Genomic DNA, 16,454 nt, shown 5'->3' with positions numbered 1-16,454 from the left:
CAGCTCGTGCGAGTTGCTTGAAAAATTTCAGCGGAAAAAGGCAGTCCGTCCGCGTGTATAATTCCTCGAAGGTGCGCGAGCGCACGCGAAACGTCCTTAGCGTTCCGCACCGTTGACGAAACTGCGCGCTTATCTCCTCGTCGTTAGTTACGCAAAGTGGAACTCTCGAGTTGCGGCTTGAAGCCGAGTGCCGATGCTAGATGCTACTTCGGTGCTTTTGCAAGTTGAGCCGCGTATGCGAACATTTCAAATGTGCAGAATCATTGCAGCGTTTTTAATGCACTTCGCTGATTTTTTGAAAGCTGAGATGAACCAATTTTGCACGGTGTTTTGAATTGATGAAAAAAGCTCGATGGATTTGTCGGAGCTTCAACGAGATGATCAAGCTACACAGTAAGCATCAAGGTAATGAAATCCTTCGTTACTCAGATCTTTAATCCAATTAGATCCAATAGAGACCGAACAAGCTCTTACTCGGTAGCGCGGAGCTTTCACCTTGTCTGGCTCCTTTTCCACGAGCTCGGTCTGCTCCTCCCGGTTGTCTCAAAGACTCTACAGAGGAGCATTAGATTACGCATCTATTTGTCGTCCGCGCAACTAATTGCCATCGGTACCACTCAGCCATGCATCACGAAGCGCAGCTAAGAGAAGTAGGCGACTCGCACGTCTCGCGCCGTGAATTAACTGCCCTGCGGATCGCTTTATCGCGCTTAACGATGCGGCCGCTTCCTTTAACTCTCTCGTCCCTACGTCTTGTCTCTCTCGCTCTCTCTCTCTCTCTCTCTCTCTCTCTCTCTCTCTCTCTCTCTCTCTCTCTCTCTCTCTCTCTCTCTTCTTCCCGCACTGGAATATACACTCGTTGGCTCACGTGCGGATGTATAGTGTGTCTTCGCTTAAGGTGACTCCCCGCGCGCGTTGCGGTTTTGCACTGAGTGTACTGCAATGAAAACGGCTCTTCTTTTGACTTTGTATCTGCGAGCTCACTTTTTTTCCTACAGCCGCGAACTCGAGAGGCAGTAAAGCGATTTTCAGGAGATAAAGCAAACGAAGCAGAGGCTTTTATGAAGGCGTTCTCGGGATTGTTCGTGTATTGATGCGGTTACTTATTTCATTGTAAACTCTTTTGCACAAGAGAGAGAGAGAGAGAGAGAAAGAAAGAGAGAGAGAAAGAGAGAGAGAGAGAAAGAGAGAGAGAGAGGGAGTTAATTTTTAATGAGCGGCATGGAGCGGCCCTAATGCGGTAGTTTTTTACGATTTCCTCTTTTTGGAAGCTGAAGAAAATCTGAAAAAAGCATAGAGGATGCAGCTTGGAGCTTTGGATATTTTTAATATTTTAAATTCACAGTTGCGGAAACAAGGTTGTAAACCAAAATTGCGCGAATGCTAAAGGTGGTCTTTTAATATTTCAGACGGAGCTCGTGCTTTGAAATTCGAGCTTTGTTTGAATATACGAGAGCTGATTTTTTTGTAGAAAGTAACTTAAAAAGCGCGATTTTTTAAAAAGTTTGTCTAAATATAACATTGTCTAACAAACAAAAGTAGGAAGACTCCAAAATAATAATAAAAGACACATTGACGAATCATAGAGATGTATGATCGCGAGTTATTGTTACAAGTAATTATGCAACCTATATAATTATCGCACCTCTTCCCTTTATCATTTGACAATAGTTTTATGTCAGATGTTATACAGCATAAAATAGTAAACATATACTATTGGTCTATTATTATCTATTGGTCAGGATGAAGATTAACATTATGCAGTAGTGTGCCTCGACGTAGTGTCAGCCAGTTCCTTAAAACGCAAGAATATTTCTATAATGACAAATGGATGTACCTCAAGAAATTCGTAAAAGTTGAGCAAAAAATACAAATTTAAAACAACGAATAACAAGACTGTTGCTCACAACTTGAGCTCACACTCGGTCTTAGTTGCCCACTTTGCGTCCTTGGTACACAATATACTATTGTGTTTTTGCAGCCTTTTGCTCGGCAACCGTTGCTCGCTCCCATAAAAATAAAAGCAAAGCTTTCCGTCTCCTTGCCCGTGTCTTCTCCATTTTCGAACGTTATTCAACTACTAACTAAATGACCCCACACAATAATTTAACACCATTCTTAATAAGATTTTTTTAATGAAAGCAGTTATAGCATGAGCGGCTAAAGCAAGCTATTTTAGCAGAGATGGCATACCGCTATATATGCATTCTGCGTGTAGAAATAGGTGAGCAATACAAGAAAGTACCTACGCGCCACCTATCGCCGTTTGCGAGACTACTAGAGCTCGGAGCTGCTATGACTGATTCTACATACTCGCACATCGCTGACGTAGCGTATAAATACAGCACCAAGTTCCAAGCGTAATCAGTATACTTCTACCGAAAGAATTTAACAAACTGATGATTACCGAAAATCTTATACCCAGTCATCATTAGCATTCAAAGCCCGTGCTACTACAGCCGTATGGGTCGTCATCCGCGAAATATTTTCATTGCCCAGCAGCCTTCTTACCTCCAATATCGAAAAACGTATTTTCGTTTAACCCTGGTTAGTATCCATACGTATATGCATATAATACCACTATACACCCCGTCGTTCGTCTCCTTATACGGATATAGCATCAGTCTGACGCCGGCAGCTCGCCCGGCACTTTATTCTCTTTCGAGGAGCATTAGAGCGTTCAAGGGTAAAATATCAGTAGAGGGCCACGGGTGAATAATACATGGTAATGTGCTCTCTCTCTCTCTCTCTCTCTCTCTCTCTCTCTCTCTCTCTCTCTCTCTCTTCAGAGAATAATGAACCACGAGGCGAGGCAGCAAAGCCCATCGGCAGGAGTTCAGCCACTGTGGAGTGTTATATACAAAGTTTTGCGCGGCATATTATCATGCGTGCGCTGAGCCGGCCGATGCGATTTTTCCGTGATAAAGGGTGATAAGGGACTTAAGTATATAGACTGTACGTATAGCGTTAAAAATGTCCCACTATCTTGACGCACTGCGGTCGACAATAGGCCTGAGAGAAGGAATCCATTCAACGCCTCCCGATTGTTCCTCGCTTCGGGGCAGGGCTTAAGAACAATGGACGCATTTTTCGCCCCCTCTGTGATGATTGTGTGTGTGAGAGAGAGAGAGAGAGAGAGAGAGAGAGAGAGAGAGAGAGAGAGAAGAGGGCGAGTTGGCTGAGGATTAAAGTACCGGCGATTGACGCGTTTGTGCGTGAGACAGAAGATGTGACGGGGTATATGATTGGGCGACTGCATACTGTTTTAAACTGCCGTTTTCGTCGATTACGTAATAATGAAGAATGTTTTTTCATCGTCTGATTAAACGCGTGGCTTTCCCGCAAACGCAATGTTATATTCGACGTTTACGAGCACGGGACTGTATTTAATGCATTAGCTGGCTAACTCTGGAGCAATATCCCAGGCCATTATGCAGAGCTACTGTCTAATATTTACCAATCAATAGAGCGGCACATGTACCGCGGCTAAACTCTATTAAATCCAAAGCACCGAAACACAGCGGCGTGATAGATGCAATACATTGCTATTACATATACTGCTGATGCGCAAAACGAATCGTAACTGGAGCTTGAATAATCTCTGATAATCTTCACCAAAATTACGACTGAAGAATTGTAATCATGAATACAGTAGAATGATGAATTAAAATTTTAGTAGCATTGTCTCTATTGCTGTTATGATATGAGCAGCCTAAACAAGCCCAACGAAAGGCAGTTTTAACATGAGTGTTCTATATACTGCTATATAATGCACTCGGCTCGCAGATAGCTTTGAGGATGATGGAAAAAACCGATACGCCATCTATCTTCGCTGTAGGTACTAGTAAGCTGGTAAGTTAAAAAGCAATGGGGAAAGCTATGTTACATTAGAATAGTTTTTAAACATACTCGGTGTTCATAGTGTTAAGGATTTTATTCATTTTTTTCAGTAGCATTAATCAAAATAATTTCAAAAATAAAGATACATATTGATGTACATTCCTCTATACTCTAGGCTCTAAAAACCATAATCACTCAAAAATAATCGAACGAATTTGTAAATATTTCCATTACTAATTCAACACCAAACAATACATTTTCAATCCATTCATATCCGTTTCTGTCTTTATCTCGGCTCGATTCTCTCATTCTCTATCAACATAACTCGCTCTCGTACACTCGCTATCTTTCTTCCTTTTCCTCTTATTTCGCGCGCGTTAATGCAAAGTCTGGAAAGCGGCAAACTACGCTGCGTACACATACACACACACACACACACACACACAGACAACACACAACGCTCTTCGGGGTGATGCATTGCCCCGGGAAATTAATGCATGGCCCGCACAGTTTGTTCGAGTGAATAACGCGCCGGCGCGCAATAATGATATTGCCATTAACTTGTCCGCGACTCGGTTTATTTTAAACGTCCGAATGCATACGTCCACGCGCGCTCGCGCAGCTCTTCTCGCTCATCTTCTTTTTAAATGAATTTAATACGAACTTTCCGACTGATTGGACGAGCGACGAGTTCGTTACGGACTGACGGGAGATTTCTGCTACGGATTTCCGATAAAAGAATTCTGATGCGATTTCACTCGCTGTTGTTGGCTTATAATAATTTAAAAAATGTTGATTTACCAAAGAGGGTGAACTCGCTCGTTAATCGCGCATATGCTACATTGAAAATGCAGTTACGCTTATATTTGCCATTGAGGCATTACCACACCCCCCGATTATAGCGCACACTCTTCGCGAAACTCCGCGAGCAGCAAAAGCCCTCTATCCGAGACGCGATAAGAAAATGGATGATCGTTGTTCTCTTGGCAGGCGCTATCGGTGAATCGCACAGCTCCGCGTGCATCCTTGGATACCTTTTTCCGCTTGCGCGCTTGCACACTTCCTCGGCTCTTGTTGCCCCCGCCGAATCGATTCGGAGGAGCGAGCGAACCGCTTTCCGCGCCTCCGTCTTCTCGACGCGAGTGCATGTGGATAATAGGAGCGCTGTAAGGAAGAAGAGCTGGGTCACCGCCTGACAGGAGGCAACCGGCGCTGCGCGCTTGTATACTGTACGGATGATTGGAGAGTACGGTGTGGACTGATGGCTTGATGAAGTTTTGCGTTGGAATTATTCTTTATTTTTTGTGATTTTAAATGAGTTTTTTGGTTTGTTATTTGTGGATGGTGATTTTTTTTAATATTTTCGAGTCTCAAAGAACCGTGACCAGCCAATTTTATGAATATTTTTTACAAGTAGAATCGTAAATGCCGTAAAAAAGAAATATGCGCTTTTACGCTTCAGTGTTCGACGAAAGATTAATGGATTTCGCGCGTGAGTCGACGTCAGCTTCTCTTTTTTAGTACTTTTATAGCTTGAACGGAATAAAAATTAAATGTATTTCAAACTTTATCAAGGTTTGTACAAGTTTAAGAAAATCTTTGTAGTTTGATCACAAAGAACTTCCAGCAAAAAAGTTAGTTTGAGGGACAACTCAAGCTGTGGTAACAATATTGCCGAAATTACTTGTTAAAAGTCTCAAGTCAATAAACTAATTTATACAATCCAGAAGATTCTGATTATTTCCTAATGGAGTGAAAAAACATTTTTTAGACGATTATATCGACGGTCCCTGCGAAGAGTAGCACTGTTCAAACCTCTACGAAAACTATCTCGTTTCGACGCTTACCACGAAGGAAAGCATTGAACAGAACCACGAAAAGTAGCACGACTCGTCGACCCACGACGAAAAAGTACACAAGTACCCAAGAGGTAAAAAATAAATAATATTGCTGTTTAAAATTTGAAAACAGAAATGATTGAGAAATAGTTAACATAACATTTTCAATTAAGAAAAAAAGATTAATAAAACCGAATTTGAATCTTGAAAATCGATCAATATTGAACACTTGAATGCGGATTTTATTTCTGTACCACGGAATATAAAGTTTTTACTTGCGGAGAGTGGTAACCTGGATATTCGCCGATTTTTAGCGTTCAAATTCTGTAAAATTACATTTTGTTTCTTGATTGCAAATTTTGTATTATTTATCACCTGATCATTGTTGAACGATGCCAAATTTTTAACATCAGTATAAATTATTTTTTGCCACTCATAGGTCAGTTCTCATCCTTCTCAAACTAACTTTTTTTTGGGAAGGATTATGTTGCCTTCGGCCGCGCGCAGCGGGGAGTAATACACCATATGTGTTTGCGTGATAGTTTTCGTGGAGAATTCTTCCATCGTGATAGTTTTCGTAGAGAAATGCCGAATCGTGTTTGGCTTCGTGGGTGATTCTGGGAAAGGTTTTTCTTCTTGAAAGAGGCGAAATGCTTGCTACTCTTCGCAGGGACCGTCGATATATCGCCCTTGCATTTGTTAGTTCTAATGCAAAATTCAATAAATGCGTCCGAAATAATCTTTCTTGCTGCAGCTTCAATTTTTTTCCCAGTTTAAACATACAATTATCGATGTAATATACTGCTAATATTTCAACGATTTTGTTCAAAATGTACAAAGCTGAAACTACAAAGCAAATCATTATGCTAAAAGTTCTCACGGGTAAAATAACGTCATGCCGTTCATCATTACACTCTAATAAATTACGTTAATTCACTTAGTGGGCTATATGCGCAATTTAATTGAAATTCACGGGCATATGCATTATTAATAAGCTCGCGTTTGTTATAATAATTATATGATCATTTTATAAGCTCATTAATCACAATTTACATTACGAAAATTATGAGCCAACGAAAGCTAATCCCACCGCAATGTATTTATAATTACCCACGCTTTGCCGCGTCGATATTTTTAACGCTCACATTCGAATCGAATTAATCGCATCCATGAACTTTCCAGTCACATCGAACGCTCGTTATTAATCAGCAAAGCAGCAACTTATATTCATCCTCCAAAAACCGATCCCACAAACTGATCATTCACGCGTGAACTGTTGCGAACTCACGAGCGTATCTCTCGATTAATCAATCGCAAAGCGTCTCCAGCGCGCTTGTCCAGAAAATTTTCGCGGTACACGGAACGGCACACCGGCAGCTGCAGCGATGACCGAAGACGCCGCTCATTAAAACTATCCATTAATTACTACAGCCAGCCATAAATTACGGCACAGCTCGCTAGCTTCCTCTCGCTCCTTATTAACCGTCGCTCCACCGGCCCAACCGCAGCAGTGGATGAGCCTCTCAAAAGTGGTCCTCTCGTCGTTGCTCCGACAGTGCATCGGGCAAAGGTAAACAAGGATCGATCGAAGCGAGTGTAGCGCGGCCGGATCGATCATCCGCGCATCGGCGCTATATATACGTCTCTCTCGTTCGTTAATTAATCGGCGAGTGCGGCGGCGGCTGCGATGCGCGCTTTGCTCCGGGAGATTCGACACCGCACGGCAGCTCGAATAAATATATTAGTAACGATAGGCAAACATAGAGTATAGCGGGGAATCCCCGGCCGTCGCATAATTTTGCCCGGGTGCACTATTGGCTGTACGCGCGCGGCCCTGCGCTCTCTATGTACTACATATCCAGCGGATCATGCGCCCTCTCGTATGTGTTGTCTATGTGTAGGTATGTGTGCTGGTGGCCCCGGTGAATACGCTCGTATTTCAATGTATCTGCGTATTTCTGCTCGCGGTTTTGACCTCTTTTCGAGAAACCGAGGGCTGGCTGTGTGTAGCTCATGAATCTGTTGCGTGCGTATTATAAATGTATTGAGATTTCTTGGATTGGGAGATACGTCCGCATGCTTCATTGTTTTAGAGGCATAAAAGCTGGTATTGAAGGATTTTCTAGAAAAATGATGAATGGATACTCTTGCATTTGTCTTCAGTATCCACTCATCATTTTTCACACAATCTGATAGTATGATTTGACGAGATTTGAAGCGTCTTTTTATTTCTGTTTCAGGTGAGTGTGATGATCTTTAACGATATTCTTATGGAGTCACTAGAAAAGAGCAACGGTTTAATGTGAGTATTATTGCATAAGCAAAGCTTAAATCCATGTCACAACCCTAACAAAAGAACCTTCATATCTACAAAGACAAAAACTCATATTTAATGAAGAAGCGCAATGAACAAAAGAAACGAAAACATTTCAGATAATGTCCACGAAACAGAAAAATAGTCGATAAACTAGTCGCTCGCGGGGGTGCATGTTCTGCCGCTCCGCCTATAAATAAAAAAAACGAACGAAAAAAAATTCAGTCCCATCAATATAGCCCCTCGAGTCCGCCGAATATACACATTCAAGGGACATAAAAATCCGTTCGTGCTCTCGTTGATCAACCAAACGTAACCTCGAAAATCAATTTTCCCCAACACACGCACTCACGCACACCCTCACACCCGCGCGCACTCGCAGCTTTGTAAAACGCCGAAAGGATCCTCGAACATTGAAATTCCGCGAAATCTACATACAAAATACCGGCGCGATGAAATTTTCAATATCACGAATTCATAATGGAAACACGGTGACCGGGCGCGCGCACGAGACTCCACGCTGTGTTGGCGGCGGCACACATAAAAAAAAACGCGAAACCCTTGTTAGTCGCATTTCGACACGAAAGACCGAATGGCGCTCGCACACGTACACCTATACATATAGGCGATAGAAGGGTTCGAATGTAGAGAGGAGAGGGTGGAGGGAGACCCGCATATCAAATGGTGCGTGTCACGGGATACAAGCAATTCCCATCATCCAATATTGTCATGTGGGTAATGAACGGGTGCGCGATGAATAAACATGCGGCGCCATATGCGCGTATGCGCCGACGTTTCGGACGGCCTACGTATGGAAAATAGCCCCGGCGATCGGTTCCTCGCACCCTCTGCCCGCCGCGGAAATCACGTTTTCCATCGAATCATCTTTGATTCTTTGCTATGTGCTCTTTTTTCGGAGGGTAAAAGGAGGTAGTCGGTCTTCTTTCTTTGACCGGTGTGGATCGATTCGCGATATTTCTCGAGGAAAGGGGAGAAGCTCGTCTGACCGACGTTAAAGGCGCCGTTTACCGGCCGGAAATCGTCTTTTGCCGCTGCGGGAAAGGGCTGCATTCCTGTAAAGAGTTACACGGTTCTTTAGAAGGTGACCATCGAGAGATGGTATCGAATCGAACTAAAATCAATTTCAGGAGTATTTGTGTGATTTTTAACACGAAACAAAACATTAACAATGTATTCATGACTCGCGTTTGAACCTGTCATATGCCAAACAATAGTCATCGTCGATTTCATTTCCCGTTCGCTCGTATAACCGGTCATTTACATCGCACAACAGAAAAAAATACACACACGCACACCGAAAAAATGCAGCGAGCATTTTTCAAAGCTAGCCCCGAAAAAACACTGCTAGTCTGACACCCCATCGACCAGAGCTATACAAGCGCTTCGTTAAAAGATAAAACGTACATCAGCTACGTTTTTCCAGGCAACTAGCAACGCGTACATATTTCTTTACAATTCAGCCGAACGATATATTCGAAATGAAGTGGTCATCCCCCTCCAAACCCGATATTTTCGGTTAGTGCGCAGGCCAGTCGATCAGCGGGGCGTTATGTTCATTCCTGACAGGTATACCTATAGGGCCGCGCGCATGTGTGTATGCGTGAACGTGCATCACGACGTCTATTATTGCGCTAACCCAGGGAAACTCAATAATAATAGAAGAGAGAGAGAGAGAGAGAGAGAGAGAGAGAGAGAGAGAGAGAGAGAGAGAGAGAGAGAGAGCTGTTATGTAGGCCGGATCGACGTTGCGCAATGATCGTAAATCTAAGCGAGTTTCGAGGGCTGAAAAAGTTAGCTCATTGCCGAGTATACACCCTAATTTTAAATAAATAATCTCATACCTATTTTCAGCCAAAGTCACGTGACGCATCGATCTAACTTTCACCGCGTCTCCCTCGTTTCTTTCAACACATCGCGGATACTTCAAAAGCGCCGTGTGCACGAGGGCCAATTTAAATATTCATCAGGCTAATTCATACCTTACGCCGCTTAAATATACATAGCTCGCGTCGCGATGGGGTTAAGAAAAAAAGGGAGCGCAATATCCGCGAGACCGGCTAGAAAAGATCGAGAGCCGCAGATACTAAGAGCGGAACAGACTTGCGCCGAGATAAGGAGAGCGCGCGACACGCGGTAAAAAGGATAATGACGCACGAAGAAAGGGGTTTGCGGTGTATATCGCGCAGGGGAGTGTGAAATTCAATAAACGAATTCATTCAGCGCGGTTATCTCGAGCAAACTTGTAGATACAAAGGCTGACGCGTATAAACGCACACAATACACGGCTGCAACGTCTCTCTCTCTCTCTCTCTCTCTCTCTCTCTCTTTCCCTGTTGCTGATGGTGTACACGCGGTAGGGGGAGAGTTTTGGAGAGGAGTGTGCACGCGACGTCGAGGATCCTACGATGTACTTTAAGGCGTTTTTTTTTATTTTTTGTATCGCTGATATCGCTTCAGATTTTTCGCAGACTTTATAAATTCATCCTTATTGAGCGTTATCGAAGATTCTCCATAATAGCCCTGCAGATGATTCGAATTGAATTAATCATCGCGCATTTCAGAATTCCATCTATGAATTTCAATACAACCGGTCCTACGCGCATGTAAACTACATGAATCGCTCTCGTTCCGCGTGTAATCCGGCGTTACATTAGTTTTACAAAAGAAAACACGCCAGAGCGAGACAGAGAGACCCATGCGATAGCCGGAACTCAACTCGTCGCGGGCGCATCATCAGCGCGGGAGCTTTGCATATCAAAACAGCCGTTATTCGGAACTCTAACGAGTTTCGATTCAGAAATGCGGATCATATCAAAATCGGATGAGCGACTCGGAATCGGTGGCTGTATAACTATTTTAATTTCTGTTCGGCCATTACTTAAGTTCCGCGTTCGTGTATATTTTCCTTGTGTTACCATACTGCGTAGGGCTGCCATATCAATCATCGTCGTTGGGATAACGTTCGGCGGCGAGTTTGTGTACGTTGTCGATTTTATCACCCCATATCGAAATTACTCCAGGGGCGGAATTACACGGGTGCGAAACATTTTAACTTTGATGTAGGAATTCTTTTTCGAAACATGTTTGTTGTAGTTATCGATGATATCGCTGTTTCCATGAATTCGATGTATATAGATACGAAAGTTCGGACAGATTTTGAAAGGATTGCGATATATACACGCGCTCTTGTTCTTTCGAATTCGTTCAAACTTCCCTCTAAGTTCGATAAATTCAGAAATTTCAAATCTCGCAAGAGAGCTTATAATACACGTAAAGCTCTCCTCACCTCACTTTCCAGAAACACAAAACCGTCGAACTAGCGATCGAGTATCGCAACCGCACCGCGACACTCGATAACCGAATATAATAAATACAGTCATAGTCCCCGACTAAAATCTCCGGACAAGTTAACCCCGAGTTTTCGCCGACTGTACACAGTGTGTCAGGTCCAGCAGCTCCGAGGGAACTTGCGCCACCCGCCGCGGCGAGTGACGTGCAACGGGCTGTCGAGCATCGGGGGGTAACGATGCGGTTTTGGACACTTTAAACTCGCGCGGCGACATAGTCTGCGCCTTTGCGTGTATCGGGCGAGTACATACGTCTTTCTCTTGTACGACGACGCTGTCACACAGACGCTTCGCAAGTTTGAGGGTTGCGCGTTAGCCGTCGGGCTGTCCATAGCGTTTTCTCGCGCGTTAGGCTTTGTCGGCGTCGGTCAATTCGGTATTTGAATAATCGTATGCAGATCGTTGTTATGACTTTTTCTTGTTTGCATGATGAGGAAGCGACGATGAAAGTCGCCTTGAAGAAAGTTCCATACGAGTACAGGCGCAGTAAAACTTAATCGAGGAAAGATCCCGGAAGTGTACTCCACACCGGCAACGATTCCCGTATTTCACATTCGTTTTACGACGGACTCCAGTACCGGCCGAGAGTCTCATCCTCCCTCGCACACTATAGACCATAGAGAGAGAGAGAGAGAGAGAGAGAGAGAGAGAGAGAAAGAGAGCAGCGTGGATCGGACGAGGCGTCAAGCCAATAAACGTTCATTCCGTAAAGTGGCTCGATAAATCTGGACTGCCTGGGCGAATTGCCGCGTCCGGCGGCGACCGCAGCATCGAGATAAAATAATCCTCCTACATGTAGGACACTGCCGTGCGGAAACGACCGGCGAACTTCTTTCCTCGCACCGCGTCGAGGTGTGCGCTTGGTCGGGAGATCGAGAACGTCGTTGAGAAAATTGATTTTCGAGTTGCCCTCGACGAAGTGTTGGCAGGACGACCTTCGAACTGAGGATTAATAAGTTTGCTTAGGACGAGGCTGCAGTGCTGGTACTGTGCAATAAAGCGTTGCGGTCGAGTGATCGAAGAGAGTTGGATAAATACTGGAGTGTACTAGGTGGTAATATATTGTGTTGTTGTGGAATGCGAGGTATTAATTAGTTTTGTAGAAAATCTGAATGGAAAATTTGGTGGCTAATAATACACTGGTATAAGCTCGGGCAGAGCTTCAATGAGTAAATCCCAACTTGTAAAAGTAAAATTACTGGACAGTGATCCACAAGGAGGTGTTGAACGCTGCGAAATCGATCCTCACGTCGCCTATAGCTCGGAGAACCTCGTAGAAAATAATCAACCCCTCGTTCCAGTTGGTGAGCGCGTGACCTTCAAACTTTATATCGGTTCGATTATAAATAGAACGCGAGGAACCTTATATCGATCTCCTTTCTCTAATTAGTCACGAGCGGTGAGCTTTTTCCGCCTACTTCGGATTGAACACCTTATTTCATTCAGATCAACTGGTTGCAGGCGTTCGCAGGACGAGTTCTTAGTTGCGCGCGATTTAATTACGTCGCGAAGATTACCCCACATTCGAAGCGTTGTTGACGATGCCATCTAATCCGGCGTTAACGATTTAATTTCACGCGGATTAATGGTGGCTTAGAAATAATTTCAGGTGAGGCGTGTTGTAAATGTTTACGCAGGGAGATTGCCACTGATTCTCGTCGCTTTGCTTTTGAGTTACGAAGGGATTTCTTATTTTCTACGATGACGTGATGCTTGAAAAAGCTTTGCTGAAAATTGCATTTGATGCATATCGATGCATGGTATGCGATAAATTCTCACGTTATTGTGACGATCATTGAAGATTTTAATGCTCTAAAAGTATACATACACGGAAAAAAATGGTTATTAACAGTAACAAACCACTTGGCAAAATACGCACCAACTATTTCTTTAGTTAACCTTACCAATAACTTGATAAATGTTACCAAAAAAGCAGGTACCTTACCAATTATTTTATTATACTTACCAAGTACTTGGTGCGTATTTTGCCAAGCGGTTTGTTACTGTTACCAACCCTTTTTTCCGTGTATAACGATTTTTTTAGGTTCATTTTTAAACATTGCTTAGGCAGACTTAGGCAGTTATAGCATCGTTGGCTCAAGCAGTCCTAACAAGAATGTTTTGGCACGAGTAGCACTGCTATATATCTGCAATGCACGTGTAAATCACGTTGAGGAAAGCAAAATAGTATTCATGCGCCACCTATCTTCAATAGTCAGAACGCCGGAAAGTTCGTTTGCCCCTACCTAGTGAATGTGTGCAATGTACGCGTATCGAAATTCGCATCTATAATAATAAGAACTATAAAATATGGGTTTACTCGGAAAATTTTACAATCACACTGTACACGCCATTTTTATAAAACTCTTCAAAAAAGTACTAGACTCCGAAACAAACGCGCAGTTACAAGCTAAAATATGCATTTACAAATTCCTTAGAAAATAAGAACGTTAAGAGTGCATGCTCAGAAGCGCCAAATTATTTGTCAGAGAACGCGAGCACGCAGAAGGACGATCCGTTAAAAAGTTATGGGACTGTCAATAAGGTACATCGTGGCAAAGAAGAAAAGTTTCTCCGGGATGTCGACGGGGTGCATCAGCCAGCGTGTGCAAGTAAATCTACAAAGAACAAATCTTAAGGGTAAAATTTAAAATTTGTCTAAGGGTAAAAATGAGGCAAAAACAGATGTGTATACAAAACAATCTTCCAATATCTGATAAGTACCTTGCGAGGAGATTTGGTTTAAATGCAGTCATTGGGTCTTTTCTCCTATTTTCATCTTAACATTTTGTATTTTATTTAAACCCCTGCTGCTTGTTGATCAGCTATATTATAATATGGCAAAAAAACCATTTAAAAAATGAATTTTTGCTATTTTCAAACAAAAAAACTTGTTTGCATCACAAGGCACTTTTTGCGTGCTGGGAAATCGGCGCATTCAGCAAATGTATTGAATTTATCAAGCAAAATAAACTCAATCGATGTTAGAGTAAAAATATCAGTATTTATTATAGCAAAAAGAATACAAGTTGTAGGAAAAATATTGGCGCAGAGCAGACTCGAGAGACAGAGGTCTTTCCTTGTCGAGTGCTAGGGCTGAACTGAGGGCTACAGTCCGCAGAGGGCTGCACACGCAGAGGACTGCAGTTTAGATGCATATTTCGCCTGCATATAAAAAAAAGGTCCGGAAGCATTTTATTGCACATCTGGACACATCCTAATCCGCGGACCGGGGACGGCGCGTCTCGGAACGGTTAGCGGGTGAAAGGTTTATTGCATTACCTGGGTGTGGGGTTTTTCCCTTAATAGTAAAATGCTTAAAATATAAATCCGTGCTCGTGCACGTATTTCTCAACAAAATGATTCTTACCCCATCGCAGGATTATCCTCTTTTTCGTATACAGTGGAAATCGGAAGAAAGTCAACAAGATCAAAGCAACGTCTGCCCATGCCACTGCTGGTGCTTTTCCAGTCCACGCGTCGGCTTCCCTCGTCAAGAGACAAAGCTTTCGTTATGCATGCGAGCGCGCGTCCGATAGATCGAGTGAACGTAAACACACTCGTACGTTCTCGTATTTCTGGATTCAGATGATATTCCATGCCAGGCGAAACGATACGAAATGTCGGGACGGAATTGTTTAACCGCGCGCACACGACACGGCTATCCGAGCGGAATATCCTACGTCCCAAGACTTCTTGTGCGTGCTTTGAGAACTCCGTCTTTAGTCTCTTGCAATTGTCAAAGGAATCTCGCTATACCGAAAATATCGCGAGAATTCATGTGCGAAAAGTCACGAACACCGTTATTCATCAACTCGACGCATCGCAGATCGATAGCACGCGATAATTTTTCACTCTATAAGAGAAGCCATTCGAAAATTTGCCATTACTCCCCTTATCGCGCTAATGCCCGCGCCGCATCAGAATGCACCGATAAGCCCGCAGCAATGCCATTACCTCGTTATACACTCGCTCGAAAAATAGCAACAGAGCGCTGCACCTGGTTAGCATCGCTGCGGCGTATCTCTCTCTCTCTCTCTCTCTCTCTCTCTCTCTCTCTCTCTCTCTCTCTCTCTCTCCAGACGGAGTAATTCAATTAAACGTAATTAAAGCGGCTCTCTGCAGGGCGCGGTGAGGTTAAATAAAAGCGTTTAATTGCCATCCAGTCGCATTAGCCATCGGTATAAGCCGAGCGAGAATGCGAGAACGACGGACAGTCGGAAAGGAAGTTGGCGGCGAGCCCAATTTGGCTGTGGATATGCGCCTAGAGAGAGAGAGAGAGAGAGAGAGAGAGAGAGAGAGCTTGCATCGACCGCAACAAGTCGTCGTAGGCCGGCCTTAATTATGTCGCGCACGTTTAGGCGCTATAATTGCAGACGCACCGGTGTATACGCAAGGAATTATTATGCAGCGCTGGAGTAGCCTCATCGAGAAAATGCGTAGCTCTTTCTTCGAGATAAGGATACTCCGGAGGAGAGCAAGCGCCTTGCGGCTACTTGTTCGCGCACTAGAGTGGATGTCTCTCTTCTTCCGGGCTTCCGGTGTTTAGATAGATCGCTCGGATTGTGTGCGTTCGCGAGCTTTTGATTGCAGCTTGTCGCTCCGTATAGCTACGAAGAGGTGTCACTCGTATTAAAATTGCTTTTCCAAACATCGCGCTTTGTTTACGCGTGGAACGAGTGATAATCGTAAAAAAATAATTGCGGCTACAGTAGCATCAAGAAAATTATTCCATCATGCATTATGCAAAGGAAACGCATACACGCACGAGTAATTGAAGACGACTGCAGTATAAAGGTTTACGATGCCTCTTGATCTCATAAAAAATGTATGCTCGTGCGTACTACACACACGCGGATAAACAAAATTGTCGCTGCTCTATAACGTTATTAAGGCTATGAGAAAATTCAGCCCTCATTTTTCATACATTTTCGCGGCGTGCATATTTATAATCCTCGCGCGCGCACTTAGCATTCTTTCGTATCTCTAATTATGATCTCGGACGCGCGTACATTCGGTTAATGAGGCACTATAACCCCAGCGGCAGATGTTCGCGTACACAGAGGATTTTTTTATTGACTGTAAAAGCGGTAA

The 16,454-nt window shown here is 43.6% G+C and overlaps 1 protein-coding gene across 2 annotated transcripts in view; it reads left to right on the top strand.

Annotated features, from left to right (window-relative positions):
• The window catches only part of LOC100119465 (polypyrimidine tract-binding protein 1), a 455,850-nt gene that overhangs the window by 132,615 nt on the left and 306,781 nt on the right, over nucleotides 1–16,454 (top strand). The window lies entirely within an intron of this gene.

This window comes from Nasonia vitripennis, chromosome 1, assembly GCF_009193385.2.
Source record: "Nasonia vitripennis strain AsymCx chromosome 1, Nvit_psr_1.1, whole genome shotgun sequence".
Lineage (NCBI taxonomy): Eukaryota > Metazoa > Arthropoda > Insecta > Hymenoptera > Pteromalidae > Nasonia > Nasonia vitripennis.
Note: the sequence above shows the minus strand (reverse complement) of the source record. Positions and strands in the feature narration are given on the sequence as shown.